This window comes from Lithobates pipiens, unplaced genomic scaffold (genome assembly GCF_037356315.1).
Source record: "Lithobates pipiens isolate NorthernLeopardFrog02 unplaced genomic scaffold, aLitPip1_a1.2 Scaffold_8, whole genome shotgun sequence".
In the NCBI taxonomy this organism is placed as follows: domain Eukaryota; kingdom Metazoa; phylum Chordata; class Amphibia; order Anura; family Ranidae; genus Lithobates; species Lithobates pipiens.
The window spans coordinates 271,713,823-271,728,147 of NW_027507903.1; the positions used below are offsets into that span (position 1 = coordinate 271,713,823).

Below are 14,325 nucleotides of genomic sequence, written 5' to 3' on the forward strand. Positions count from 1 at the left end.
GCCAGTACTGGCAAGATACACTGAGTCATGGATATCACCTCTAGCTTTTCCACACACTTTTCTCACCAGGTCAGCTGAAAACATACGCCAATGGTCGTCAGGTTTTCCAGCTCAGCTGACTAAGCAGGAGAACCAAAGTCCACATTCCAATTGCCTTTGGGTCCAGAAAACAAGTTTGCCTAAACACCAAACACTTACAGCGATGGTCAGCTCATAAACAGTGAAGAAAAAGAGCTCACATTGAAGGTGTTGCACCTAAACTGTGCTTTGTATTGGCAGATTTGGCTTACGGCTGCCAGAGGGGCAAGGCATGGCAAGAGCTTTGAGTTTGCCAGAATGTGATTAAGTTAAAGGTAAGCACTGTTTCTGCCCGGTTTCGAACCGGGGACCTTTCGCGTGTGAGGCGAACGTGATAACCACTACACTACAGAAACCCATTCATGCTGTTTTTTTGAGCCTTGCAAACCGAAAGTCTACCCTAAAGTAAGATCTGTGAAAAGAGCTGCTGAAAGCGACATTGACAAAAAGCACTAGCGCACTCAAATTGTTTCTGCCCGGTTTCGAACCGGGGACCTTTCGCGTGTTAGGCGAACGTGATAACCACTACACTACAGAAACCTATCACGACAGCACTTTTCAAGTTGGTTGTTCGGAGGTTGGGGTCACCGTATTAGCTATTATTTGCTTCTGGTTGGTTGATAACCTGAGTTCAGTTTACCGTCCTTGCAAATGATACTCTTTGGTAATGAAGCAAAGAAGGAAGAAAGCCCATCTCGGATGCCTAACTTGATACAAATAACATCCTCAAAACAGCCAGTACTGGCAAGATACACTGAGTCATGGATATCACCTCTAGCTTTTCCACACACTTTTCTCACCAGGTCATTTGAAAACATACGCCAATGGTCGTCAGGTTTTCCAGCTCAGCTGACTAAGCAGGAGAACCAAAGTCCACATTCCAATTGCCTTTGGGTCCAGAAAACAAGTTTGCCTAAACACCAAACACTTACAGCGATGGTCAGCTCATAAACAGTGAAGAAAAAGAGCTCACATTGAAGGTGTTGCACCTAAACTGTGCTTTGTATTGGCAGATTTGGCTTACGGCTGCCAGAGGGGCAAGGCATGGCAAGAGCTTTGAGTTTGCCAGAATGTGAAAAAGTTAAAGGTAAGCACTGTTTCTGCCCGGTTTCGAACCGGGGACCTTTCGCATGTGAGGCGAACGTGATAACCACTATACTACAGAAACCCATTCATGCTGTTTTTTGAGCCTTGCAAACCGAAAGTCTACCCTAAAGTAAGATCTGTGAAAAGAGCTGCTGAAAGCGACATTGACAAAAAGCACTAGCGCGCTCAAATTGTTTCTGCCCGGTTTCGAACCGGGGACCTTTCGCGTGTTAGGCGAACGTGATAACCACTACACTACAGAAACGTATCACGACAGCATTTTTCGGGTTGGTTGCTCGGAGGTTGGGGTCACCGTATTAGCTATTATTTGCTTCTGGTTGGTTGATAACCTGAGTTCAGTTTACCGTCCTTGCAAATGATACTCTTTGGTAATGAAGCAAAGAAGGAAGAAAGCCCATCTCGGATGCCTAACTTGATACAAATAACATCCTCAAAACAGCCAGTACTGGCAAGATACACTGAGTCATGGATATCACCTCTAGCTTTTCCACACACTTTTCTCACAAGGTCAGCTGAAAACATACGCCAATGGTCGTCAGGTTTTCCAGCTCAGCTGACTAAGCAGGAGAACCAAAGTCCACATTCCAATTGCCTTTGGGTCCAGAAAACAAGTTTGCCTAAACACCAAACACTTACAGCGATGGTCAGCTCATAAACAGTGAAGAAAAAGAGCTCACATTGAAGGTGTTGCACCTAAACTGTGCTTTGTATTGGCAGATTTGGCTTACGGCTGCCAGAGGGGCAAGGCATGGCAAGAGCTTTGAGTTTGCCAGACTGTGAAAAAGTTAAAGGTAAGCACTGTTTCTGCCCGGTTTCGAACCGGGGACCTTTCGCGCGTGAGGCGAACGTGATAACCACTACACTACAGAAACCCATTCATGCTGTTTTTTTGAGCCTTGCAAACCGAAAGTCTACCCTAAAGTAAGATCTGTGAAAAGAGCTGCTGAAAGCGACATTGACAAAAAGCACTAGCGCGCTCAAATTGTTTCTGCCCGGTTTCGAACCGGGGACCTTTCACGTGTTAGGCGAACGTGATTACCACTACACTACAGAAACCTATCACAACAGCATGTTTCGGGTTGGTTGCTCGGAGGTTGGGGTCACCGTATTAGCTATTATTTGCTTCTGGTTGGTTGATAACCTGAGTTCAGTTTACCGTCCTTGCAAATGATACTCTTTGGTAATGAAGCAAAGAAGGAAGAAAGCCCATCTCGGATGCCTAACTTGATACAAATAACATCCTCAAAACAGCCAGTACTGGCAAGATACACTGAGTCATGGATATCACCTCTAGCTTTTCCACACACTTTTCTCACCAGGTCATCTGAAAACATACGCCAATGGTCGTCAGGTTTTCCAGCTCAGCTGCCTAAGCAGGAGAACCAAAGTCCACATTCCAATTGCCTTTGGGTCCAGAAAACAAGTTTGCCTAAACACCAAACACTTACAGCGATGGTCAGCTCATAAACAGTGAAGAAAAAGAGCTCACATTGAAGGTGTTGCACCTAAACTGTGCTTTGTATTGGCAGATTTGGCTTACGGCTGCCAGAGGGGCAAGGCATGGCAAGAGCTTTGAGTTTGCCAGAATGTGATTAAGTTAAAGGTAAGCACTGTTTCTGCCCGGTTTTGAACCGGGGACCTTTCGCGTGTGAGGCGAACGTGATAACCACTACACTACAGAAACCCATTCATGCTGTTTTTTTGAGCCTTGCAAACCGAAAGTCTACCCTAAAGTAAGATCTGTGAAAAGAGCTGCTGAAAGCGACATTGACAAAAAGCACTAGCGCACTCAAATTGTTTCTGCCCGGTTTCGAACCGGGGACCTTTCGCGTGTTAGGCGAACGTGATAACCACTACACTACAGAAACCTATCACGACAGCACTTTTCAAGTTGGTTGTTCGTAGGTTGGGGTCACCGTATTAGCTATTATTTGCTTCTGGTTGGTTGATAACCTGAGTTCAGTTTACCGTCCTTGCAAATGATACTCTTTGGTAATGAAGCAAAGAAGGAAGAAAGCCCATCTCGGATGCCTAACTTGATACAAATAACATCCTCAAAACAGCCAGTACTGGCAAGATACACTGAGTCATGGATATCACCTCTAGCTTTTCCACACACTTTTCTCACCAGGTCATCTGAAAACATACGCCAATGGTCGTCAGGTTTTCCAGCTCAGCTGCCTAAGCAGGAGAACCAAAGTCCACATTCCAATTGCCTTTGGGTCCAGAAAACAAGTTTGCCTAAACACCAAACACTTACAGCGATGGTCAGCTCATAAACAGTGAAGAAAAAGAGCTCACATTGAAGGTGTTGCACCTAAACTGTGCTTTGTATTGGCAGATTTGGCTTACGGCTGCCAGAGGGGCAAGGCATGGCAAGAGCTTTGAGTTTGCCAGACTGTGAAAAAGTTAAAGGTAAGCACTGTTTCTGCCCGGTTTCGAACCGGGGACCTTTCGCGCGTGAGGCGAACGTGATAACCACTACACTACAGAAACCCATTCATGCTGTTTTTTTGAGCCTTGCAAACCGAAAGTCTACCCTAAAGTAAGATCTGTGAAAAGAGCTGCTGAAAGCGACATTGACAAAAAGCACTAGCGCGCTCAAATTGTTTCTGCCCGGTTTCGAACCGGGGACCTTTCACGTGTTAGGCGAACGTGATTACCACTACACTACAGAAACCTATCACAACAGCATGTTTCGGGTTGGTTGCTCGGAGGTTGGGGTCACCGTATTAGCTATTATTTGCTTCTGGTTGGTTGATAACCTGAGTTCAGTTTACCGTCCTTGCAAATGATACTCTTTGGTAATGAAGCAAAGAAGGAAGAAAGCCCATCTCGGATGCCTAACTTGATACAAATAACATCCTCAAAACAGCCAGTACTGGCAAGATACACTGAGTCATGGATATCACCTCTAGCTTTTCCACACACTTTTCTCACCAGGTCATCTGAAAACATACGCCAATGGTCGTCAGGTTTTCCAGCTCAGCTGCCTAAGCAGGAGAACCAAAGTCCACATTCCAATTGCCTTTGGGTCCAGAAAACAAGTTTGCCTAAACACCAAACACTTACAGCGATGGTCAGCTCATAAACAGTGAAGAAAAAGAGCTCACATTGAAGGTGTTGCACCTAAACTGTGCTTTGTATTGGCAGATTTGGCTTACGGCTGCCAGAGGGGCAAGGCATGGCAAGAGCTTTGAGTTTGCCAGAATGTGATTAAGTTAAAGGTAAGCACTGTTTCTGCCCGGTTTTGAACCGGGGACCTTTCGCGTGTGAGGCGAACGTGATAACCACTACACTACAGAAACCCATTCATGCTGTTTTTTTGAGCCTTGCAAACCGAAAGTCTACCCTAAAGTAAGATCTGTGAAAAGAGCTGCTGAAAGCGACATTGACAAAAAGCACTAGCGCACTCAAATTGTTTCTGCCCGGTTTCGAACCGGGGACCTTTCACGTGTTAGGCGAACGTGATTACCACTACACTACAGAAACCTATCACAACAGCATGTTTCGGGTTGGTTGCTCGGAGGTTGGGGTCACCGTATTAGCTATTATTTGCTTCTGGTTGGTTGATAACCTGAGTTCAGTTTACCGTCCTTGCAAATGATACTCTTTGGTAATGAAGCAAAGAAGGAAGAAAGCCCATCTCGGATGCCTAACTTGATACAAATAACATCCTCAAAACAGCCAGTACTGGCAAGATACACTGAGTCATGGATATCACCTCTAGCTTTTCCACACACTTTTCTCACCAGGTCATCTGAAAACATACGCCAATGGTCGTCAGGTTTTCCAGCTCAGCTGCCTAAGCAGGAGAACCAAAGTCCACATTCCAATTGCCTTTGGGTCCAGAAAACAAGTTTGCCTAAACACCAAACACTTACAGCGATGGTCAGCTCATAAACAGTGAAGAAAAAGAGCTCACATTGAAGGTGTTGCACCTAAACTGTGCTTTGTATTGGCAGATTTGGCTTACGGCTGCCAGAGGGGCAAGGCATGGCAAGAGCTTTGAGTTTGCCAGAATGTGATTAAGTTAAAGGTAAGCACTGTTTCTGCCCGGTTTTGAACCGGGGACCTTTCGCGTGTGAGGCGAACGTGATAACCACTACACTACAGAAACCCATTCATGCTGTTTTTTTGAGCCTTGCAAACCGAAAGTCTACCCTAAAGTAAGATCTGTGAAAAGAGCTGCTGAAAGCGACATTGACAAAAAGCACTAGCGCACTCAAATTGTTTCTGCCCGGTTTCGAACCGGGGACCTTTCGCGTGTTAGGCGAACGTGATAACCACTACACTACAGAAACCTATCACGACAGCACTTTTCAAGTTGGTTGTTCGGAGGTTGGGGTCACCGTATTAGCTATTATTTGCTTCTGGTTGGTTGATAACCTGAGTTCAGTTTACCGTCCTTGCAAATGATACTCTTTGGTAATGAAGCAAAGAAGGAAGAAAGCCCATCTCGGATGCCTAACTTGATACAAATAACATCCTCAAAACAGCCAGTACTGGCAAGATACACTGAGTCATGGATATCACCTCTAGCTTTTCCACACACTTTTCTCACCAGGTCATCTGAAAACATACGCCAATGGTCGTCAGGTTTTCCAGCTCAGCTGCCTAAGCAGGAGAACCAAAGTCCACATTCCAATTGCCTTTGGGTCCAGAAAACAAGTTTGCCTAAACACCAAACAATTACAGCGATGGTCAGCTCATAAACAGTGAAGAAAAAGAGCTCACATTGAAGGTGTTGCACCTAAACTGTGCTTTGTATTGGCAGATTTGGCTTACGGCTGCCAGAGGGGCAAGGCATGGCAAGAGCTTTGAGTTTGCCAGACTGTGAAAAAGTTAAAGGTAAGCACTGTTTCTGCCCGGTTTCGAACCGGGGACCTTTCGCGCGTGAGGCGAACGTGATAACCACTACACTACAGAAACCCATTCATGCTGTTTTTTTGAGCCTTGCAAACCGAAAGTCTACCCTAAAGTAAGATCTGTGAAAAGAGCTGCTGAAAGCGACATTGACAAAAAGCACTAGCGCGCTCAAATTGTTTCTGCCCGGTTTCGAACCGGGGACCTTTCACGTGTTAGGCGAACGTGATTACCACTACACTACAGAAACCTATCACAACAGCATGTTTCGGGTTGGTTGCTCGGAGGTTGGGGTCACCGTATTAGCTATTATTTGCTTCTGGTTGGTTGATAACCTGAGTTCAGTTTACCGTCCTTGCAAATGATACTCTTTGGTAATGAAGCAAAGAAGGAAGAAAGCCCATCTCGGATGCCTAACTTGATACAAATAACATCCTCAAAACAGCCAGTACTGGCAAGATACACTGAGTCATGGATATCACCTCTAGCTTTTCCACACACTTTTCTCACCAGGTCATCTGAAAACATACGCCAATGGTCGTCAGGTTTTCCAGCTCAGCTGCCTAAGCAGGAGAACCAAAGTCCACATTCCAATTGCCTTTGGGTCCAGAAAACAAGTTTGCCTAAACACCAAACACTTACAGCGATGGTCAGCTCATAAACAGTGAAGAAAAAGAGCTCACATTGAAGGTGTTGCACCTAAACTGTGCTTTGTATTGGCAGATTTGGCTTACGGCTGCCAGAGGGGCAAGGCATGGCAAGAGCTTTGAGTTTGCCAGAATGTGATTAAGTTAAAGGTAAGCACTGTTTCTGCCCGGTTTTGAACCGGGGACCTTTCGCGTGTGAGGCGAACGTGATAACCACTACACTACAGAAACCCATTCATGCTGTTTTTTTGAGCCTTGCAAACCGAAAGTCTACCCTAAAGTAAGATCTGTGAAAAGAGCTGCTGAAAGCGACATTGACAAAAAGCACTAGCGCACTCAAATTGTTTCTGCCCGGTTTCGAACCGGGGACCTTTCGCGTGTTAGGCAAACGTGATAACCACTACACTACAGAAACCTATCACGACAGCACTTTTCAAGTTGGTTGTTCGGAGGTTGGGGTCACCGTATTAGCTATTATTTGCTTCTGGTTGGTTGATAACCTGAGTTCAGTTTACCGTCCTTGCAAATGATACTCTTTGGTAATGAAGCAAAGAAGGAAGAAAGCCCATCTCGGATGCCTAACTTGATACAAATAACATCCTCAAAACAGCCAGTACTGGCAAGATACACTGAGTCATGGATATCACCTCTAGCTTTTCCACACACTTTTCTCACCAGGTCATCTGAAAACATACGCCAATGGTCGTCAGGTTTTCCAGCTCAGCTGCCTAAGCAGGAGAACCAAAGTCCACATTCCAATTGCCTTTGGGTCCAGAAAACAAGTTTGCCTAAACACCAAACACTTACAGCGATGGTCAGCTCATAAACAGTGAAGAAAAAGAGCTCACATTGAAGGTGTTGCACCTAAACTGTGCTTTGTATTGGCAGATTTGGCTTACGGCTGCCAGAGGGGCAAGGCATGGCAAGAGCTTTGAGTTTGCCAGAATGTGATTAAGTTAAAGGTAAGCACTGTTTCTGCCCGGTTTCGAACCGGGGACCTTTCGCGTGTGAGGCGAACGTGATAACCACTACACTACAGAAACCCATTCATGCTGTTTTGTTGAGCCTTGCAAACCGAAAGTCTACCCTAAAGTAAGATCTGTGAAAAGAGCTGCTGAAAGCGACATTGACAAAAAGCACTAGCGCACTCAAATTGTTTCTGCCCGGTTTCGAACCGGGGACCTTTCGCGTGTTAGGCGAACGTGATAACCACTACACTACAGAAACCTATCACGACAGCACTTTTCAAGTTGGTTGTTCGGAGGTTGGGGTCACCGTATTAGCTATTATTTGCTTCTGGTTGGTTGATAACCTGAGTTCAGTTTACCGTCCTTGCAAATGATACTCTTTGGTAATGAAGCAAAGAAGGAAGAAAGCCCATCTCGGATGCCTAACTTGATACAAATAACATCCTCAAAACAGCCAGTACTGGCAAGATACACTGAGTCATGGATATCACCTCTAGCTTTTCCACACACTTTTCTCACCAGGTCAGCTGAAAACATACGCCAATGGTCGTCAGGTTTTCCAGCTCAGCTGACTAAGCAGGAGAACCAAAGTCCACATTCCAATTGCCTTTGGGTCCAGAAAACAAGTTTGCCTAAACACCAAACACTTACAGCGATGGTCAGCTCATAAACAGTGAAGAAAAAGAGCTCACATTGAAGGTGTTGCACCTAAACTGTGCTTTGTATTGGCAGATTTGGCTTACGGCTGCCAGAGGGGCAAGGCATGGCAAGAGCTTTGAGTTTGCCAGAATGTGAAAAAGTTAAAGGTAAGCACTGTTTCTGCCCGGTTTCGAACCGGGGACCTTTCGCGTGTGAGGCGAACGTGATAACCACTACACTACAGAAACCCATTCATGCTGTTTTTTTGAGCCTTGCAAACCGAAAGTCTACCCTAAAGTAAGATCTGTGAAAAGAGCTGCTGAAAGCGACATTGACAAAAAGCACTAGCGCACTCAAATTGTTTCTGCCCGGTTTCGAACCGGGGACCTTTCGCGTGTTAGGCGAACGTGATAACCACTACACTACAGAAACCTATCACGACAGCACTTTTCAAGTTGGTTGTTCGGAGGTTGGGGTCACCGTATTAGCTATTATTTGCTTCTGGTTGGTTGATAACCTGAGTTCAGTTTACCATCCTTGCAAATGATACTCTTTGGTAATGAAGCAAAGAAGGAAGAAAGCCCATCTCGGATGCCTAACTTGATACAAATAACATCCTCAAAACAGCCAGTACTGGCAAGATACACTGAGTCATGGATATCACCTCTAGCTTTTCCACACACTTTTCTCACCAGGTCAGCTGAAAACATACGCCAATGGTCGTCAGGTTTTCCAGCTCAGCTGACTAAGCAGGAGAACCAAAGTCCACATTCCAATTGCCTTTGGGTCCAGAAAACAAGTTTGCCTAAACACCAAACACTTACAGCGATGGTCAGCTCATAAACAGTGAAGAAAAAGAGCTCACATTGAAGGTGTTGCACCTAAACTGTGCTTTGTATTGGCAGATTTGGCTTACGGCTGCCAGAGGGGCAAGGCATGGCAAGAGCTTTGAGTTTGCCAGAATGTGAAAAAGTTAAAGGTAAGCACTGTTTCTGCCCAGTTTCGAACCGGGGACCTTTCGCGTGTGAGGCGAACGTGATAACCACTACACTACAGAAACCCATTCATGCTGTTTGTTTGAGCCTTGCAAACCGAAAGTCTACCCTAAAGTAAGATCTGTGAAAAGAGCTGCTGAAAGCGACATTGACAAAAAGCACTAGCGCACTCAAATTGTTTCTGCCCGGTTTCGAACTGGGGACCTTTCGCGTGTTAGGCGAACGTGATAACCACTACACTACAGAAACCCATTCATGCTGTTTTTTTGAGCCTTGCAAACCGAAAGTCTACCCTAAAGTAAGATCGGTGAAAAGAGCTGCTGAAAGCGACATTGACAAAAAGCACTAGCGCGCTCAAATTGTTTCTGCCCGGTTTCGAACCGGGGACCTTTCGCATGTTAGGCGAACACGATAACCACTACACTACAGAAACCTATCACGACAGCACTTTTCGGGTTGGTTGCTCGGAGGTTGGGGTCACCGTATTAGCTATTATTTGCTTCTGGTTGGTTGATAACCTGAGTTCAGTTTACCGTCCTTGCAAATGATACTCTTTGGTAATGAAGCAAAGAAGGAAGAAAGCCCATCTCGGATGCCTAACTTGATACAAATAACATCCTCAAAACAGCCAGTACTGGCAAGATACACTGAGTCATGGATATCACCTCTAGCTTTTCCACACACTTTTCTCACCAGGTCAGCTGAAAACATACGCCAATGGTCGTCAGGTTTTCCAGCTCAGCTGACTAAGCAGGAGAACCAAAGTCCACATTCCAATTGCCTTTGGGTCCAGAAAACAAGTTTGCCTAAACGCCAAACACTTACAGCGATGGTCAGCTCATAAACAGTGAAGAAAAAGAGCTCACATTGAAGGTGTTGCACCTAAACTGTGCTTTGTATTGGCAGATTTGGCTTACGGCTGCCAGAGGGGCAAGGCATGGCAAGAGCTTTGAGTTTGCCAGACTGTGAAAAAGTTAAAGGTAAGCACTGTTTCTGCCCGGTTTCGAACCAGGGACCTTTCGCGTGTGAGGCGAAAGTGATAACCACTACACTACAGAAACCCATTCATGCTGTTTTTTTGAGCCTTGCAAACCGAAAGTCTACCCTAAAGTAAGATCGGTGAAAAGAGCTGCTGAAAGCGACATTGACAAAAAGCACTAGCGCGCTCAAATTGTTTCTGCCCGGTTTCGAACCGGGGACCTTTCGCATGTTAGGCGAACACGATAACCACTACACTACAGAAACCTATCACGACAGCACTTTTCGGGTTGGTTGCTCGGAGGTTGGGGTCACCGTATTAGCTATTATTTGCTTCTGGTTGGTTGATAACCTGAGTTCAGTTTACCGTCCTTGCAAATGATACTCTTTGGTAATGAAGCAAAGAAGGAAGAAAGCCCATCTCGGATGCCTAACTTGATACAAATAACATCCTCAAAACAGCCAGTACTGGCAAGATACACTGAGTCATGGATATCACCTCTAGCTTTTCCACACACTTTTCTCACCAGGTCAGCTGAAAACATACGCCAATGGTCGTCAGGTTTTCCAGCTCAGCTGACTAAGCAGGAGAACCAAAGTCCACATTCCAATTGCCTTTGGGTCCAGAAAACAAGTTTGCCTAAACGCCAAACACTTACAGCGATGGTCAGCTCATAAACAGTGAAGAAAAAGAGCTCACATTGAAGGTGTTGCACCTAAACTGTGCTTTGTATTGGCAGATTTGGCTTACTGCTGCCAGAGGGGCAAGGCATGGCAAGAGCTTTGAGTTTGCCAGACTGTGAAAAAGTTAAAGGTAAGCACTGTTTCTGCCCGGTTTCGAACCAGGGACCTTTCGCGTGTGAGGCGAACGTGATAACCACTACACTACAGAAACCCATTCATGCTGTTTTTTTGAGCCTTGCAAACCGAAAGTCTACCCTAAAGTAAGATCGGTGAAAAGAGCTGCTGAAAGCGACATTGACAAAAAGCACTAGCGCGCTCAAATTGTTTCTGCCCGGTTTCGAACCGGGGACCTTTCGCGTGTTAGGCGAACGTGATAACCACTACACTACAGAAACCCATCACAACAGCACTTTTCGGGTTGGTTGCTCGGAGGTTGGGGTCACCGTATTAGCTATTATTTGCTTCTGGTTGGTTGATAACCTGAGTTCAGTTTGCCGTCCTTGCAAATGATACTCTTTGGTAATGAAGCAAAGAAGGAAGAAAGCCCATCTCGGATGCCTAACTTGATACAAATAACATCCTCAAAACAGCCAGTACTGGCAAGATACACTGAGTCATGGATATCACCTCTAGCTTTTCCACACACTTTTCTCACCAGGTCAGCTGAAAACATACGCCAATGGTCGTCAGGTTTTCCAGCTCAGCTGACTAAGCAGGAGAACCAAAGTCCACATTCCAATTGCCTTTGGGTCCAGAAAACAAGTTTGCCTAAACGCCAAACACTTACAGCGATGGTCAGCTCATAAACAGTGAAGAAAAAGAGCTCACATTGAAGGTGTTGCACCTAAACTGTGCTTTGTATTGGCAGATTTGGCTTACGGCTGCCAGAGGAGCAAGGCATGGCAAGAGCTTTGAGTTTGCCAGACTGTGAAAAAGTTAAAGGTAAGCACTGTTTCTGCCCGGTTTCGAACGGGGATCTTTCGCGTGTGAGGCGAACGTGATAACCACTACACTACAGAAACCCATTCATGCTGTTTTTTTGAGCCTTGCAAACCGAAAGTCTACCCTAAAGTAAGATCTGTGAAAAGAGCTGCTGAAAGCGACATTGACAAAAAGCACTAGCGCGCTCAAATTGTTTCTGCCCGGTTTCGAACCGGGGACCTTTCACGTGTTAGGCGAACGTGATAACCACTACACTACAGAAACCTATCACAACAGCATTTTTCTGGTTGGTTGCTCGGAGGTTGGGGTCACCGTATTAGCTATTATTTGCTTCTGGTTGGTTGATAACCTGAGTTCAGTTTACCGTCCTTGCAAATGATACTCTTTGGTAATGAAGCAAAGAAGGAAGAAAGCCCATCTCGGATGCCTAACTTGATACAAATAACATCCTCAAAACAGCCAGTACTGGCAAGATACACTGAGTCATGGATATCACCTCTAGCTTTTCCACACACTTTTCTCACCAGGTCAGCTGAAAACATACGCCAATGGTCGTCAGGTTTTCCAGCTCAGCTGACTAAGCAGGAGAACCAAAGTCCACATTCCAATTGCCTTTGGGTCCAGAAAACAAGTTTGCCTAAACGCCAAACACTTACAGCGATGGTCAGCTCATAAACAGTGAAGAAAAAGAGCTCACATTGAAGGTGTTGCACCTAAACTGTGCTTTGTATTGGCAGATTTGGCTTACGGCTGCCAGAGGAGCAAGGCATGGCAAGAGCTTTGAGTTTGCCAGACTGTGAAAAAGTTAAAGGTAAGCACTGTTTCTGCCCGGTTTCGAACGGGGATCTTTCGCGTGTGAGGCGAACGTGATAACCACTACACTACAGAAACCCATTCATGCTGTTTTTTTGAGCCTTGCAAACCGAAAGTCTACCCTAAAGTAAGATCGGTGAAAAGAGCTGCTGAAAGCGACATTGACAAAAAGCACTAGCGCGCTCAAATTGTTTCTGCCCGGTTTCGAACAGGGGACCTTTTGCGTGTTAGGCGAACGTGATAACCACTACACTACAGAAACCCATCACAACAGCACTTTACGGGTTGGTTGCTCGGAGGTTGGGGTCACCGTATTAGCTATTATTTGCTTCTGGTTGGTTGATAACCTGAGTTCAGTTTACCGTCCTTGCAAATGATACTCTTTGGTAATGAAGCAAAGAAGGAAGAAAGCCCATCTCGGATGCCTAACTTGATACAAATAACATCCTCAAAACAGCCAGTACTGGCAAGATACACTGAGTCATGGATATCACCTCTAGCTTTTCCACACACTTTTCTCACCAGGTCAGCTGAAAACATACGCCAATGGTCGTCAGGTTTTCCAGCTCAGCTGACTAAGCAGGAGAACCAAAGTCCACATTCCAATTGCCTTTGGGTCCAGAAAACAAGTTTGCCTAAACACCAAACACTTACAGCGATGGTCAGCTCATAAACAGTGAAGAAAAAGAGCTCACATTGAAGGTGTTGCACCTAAACTGTGCTTTGTATTGGCAGATTTGGCTTACGGCTGCCAGAGGGGCAAGGCATGGCAAGAGCTTTGAGTTTGCCAGACTGTGAAAAAGTTAAAGGTAAGCACTGTTTCTGCCCGGTTTCGAACCGGGGACCTTTCGCGTGTGAGGCGAATGTGATAACCACTACACTACAGAAACCCATTCATGCTGTTTTTTTGAGCCTTGCAGACCGAAAGTCTACCCTAAAATAAGATCGGTGAAAAGAGCTGCTGAAAGCGACATTGACAAAAAGCACTAGCGCGCTCAAATTGTTTCTGCCCGGTTTCGAACCGGGGACCTTTCGCGTGTTAGGCGAACGTGATAACCACTACACTACAGAAACCTATCACCACAGCACTTTTCGGGTTGGTTGCTCGGAGGTTGGGGTCACCGTATTAGCTATTATTTGCTTCTGGTTGGTTGATAACCTGAGTTCAGTTTACCGTCCTTGCAAATGATACTCTTTGGTAATGAAGCAAAGAAGGAAGAAAGCCCATCTCGGATGCCTAACTTGATACAAATAACATCCTCAAAACAGCCAGTACTGGCAAGATACACTGAGTCATGGATATCACCTCTAGCTTTTCCACACACTTTTCTCACCAGGTCAGCTGAAAACATACGCCAATGGTCGTCAGGTTTTCCAGCTCAGCTGACTAAGCAGGAGAACCAAAGTCCACATTCCAATTGCCTTTGGGTCCAGAAAACAAGTTTGCCTAAACACCAAACACTTACAGCGATGGTCAGCTCATAAACAGTGAAGAAAAAGAGCTCACATTGAAGGTGTTGCACCTAAACTGTGCTTTGTATTGGCAGATTTGGCTTACGGCTGCCAGAGGGGCAAGGCATGGCAAGAGCTTTGAGTTTGCCAGACTGT

At 45.5% G+C, this 14,325-nt stretch overlaps 11 non-coding genes across 11 annotated transcripts; all 11 read right to left on the reverse strand.

Moving 5' to 3' along the window:
* Positions 1–361: 361 nt before the first annotated feature.
* Positions 362–434, reverse strand: TRNAV-CAC (transfer RNA valine (anticodon CAC)). Its single transcript has one exon. It is a non-coding gene; the product is annotated as a tRNA-Val (tRNA).
* Positions 435–545: 111 nt separating this feature from the next.
* Positions 546–618, reverse strand: TRNAV-AAC (transfer RNA valine (anticodon AAC)). The gene has a single exon. It is a non-coding gene; the product is annotated as a tRNA-Val (tRNA).
* A 738-nt stretch (positions 619–1,356) lies between these two features.
* On the reverse strand, positions 1,357–1,429 carry TRNAV-AAC (transfer RNA valine (anticodon AAC)). The gene has a single exon. It is a non-coding gene; the product is annotated as a tRNA-Val (tRNA).
* Positions 1,430–2,980: 1,551 nt separating this feature from the next.
* On the reverse strand, positions 2,981–3,053 carry TRNAV-AAC (transfer RNA valine (anticodon AAC)). Its single transcript has one exon. It is a non-coding gene; the product is annotated as a tRNA-Val (tRNA).
* A 2,363-nt stretch (positions 3,054–5,416) lies between these two features.
* On the reverse strand, positions 5,417–5,489 carry TRNAV-AAC (transfer RNA valine (anticodon AAC)). The gene has a single exon. It is a non-coding gene; the product is annotated as a tRNA-Val (tRNA).
* Positions 5,490–7,668: 2,179 nt separating this feature from the next.
* On the reverse strand, positions 7,669–7,741 carry TRNAV-CAC (transfer RNA valine (anticodon CAC)). The gene has a single exon. It is a non-coding gene; the product is annotated as a tRNA-Val (tRNA).
* Positions 7,742–7,852: 111 nt separating this feature from the next.
* On the reverse strand, positions 7,853–7,925 carry TRNAV-AAC (transfer RNA valine (anticodon AAC)). Its single transcript has one exon. It is a non-coding gene; the product is annotated as a tRNA-Val (tRNA).
* A 555-nt stretch (positions 7,926–8,480) lies between these two features.
* TRNAV-CAC (transfer RNA valine (anticodon CAC)) lies at positions 8,481–8,553 on the reverse strand. The gene has a single exon. It is a non-coding gene; the product is annotated as a tRNA-Val (tRNA).
* Positions 8,554–8,664: 111 nt separating this feature from the next.
* TRNAV-AAC (transfer RNA valine (anticodon AAC)) lies at positions 8,665–8,737 on the reverse strand. Its single transcript has one exon. It is a non-coding gene; the product is annotated as a tRNA-Val (tRNA).
* A 2,547-nt stretch (positions 8,738–11,284) lies between these two features.
* On the reverse strand, positions 11,285–11,357 carry TRNAV-AAC (transfer RNA valine (anticodon AAC)). Its single transcript has one exon. It is a non-coding gene; the product is annotated as a tRNA-Val (tRNA).
* A 2,361-nt stretch (positions 11,358–13,718) lies between these two features.
* Positions 13,719–13,791, reverse strand: TRNAV-AAC (transfer RNA valine (anticodon AAC)). Its single transcript has one exon. It is a non-coding gene; the product is annotated as a tRNA-Val (tRNA).
* Positions 13,792–14,325: the final 534 nt, after the last annotated feature.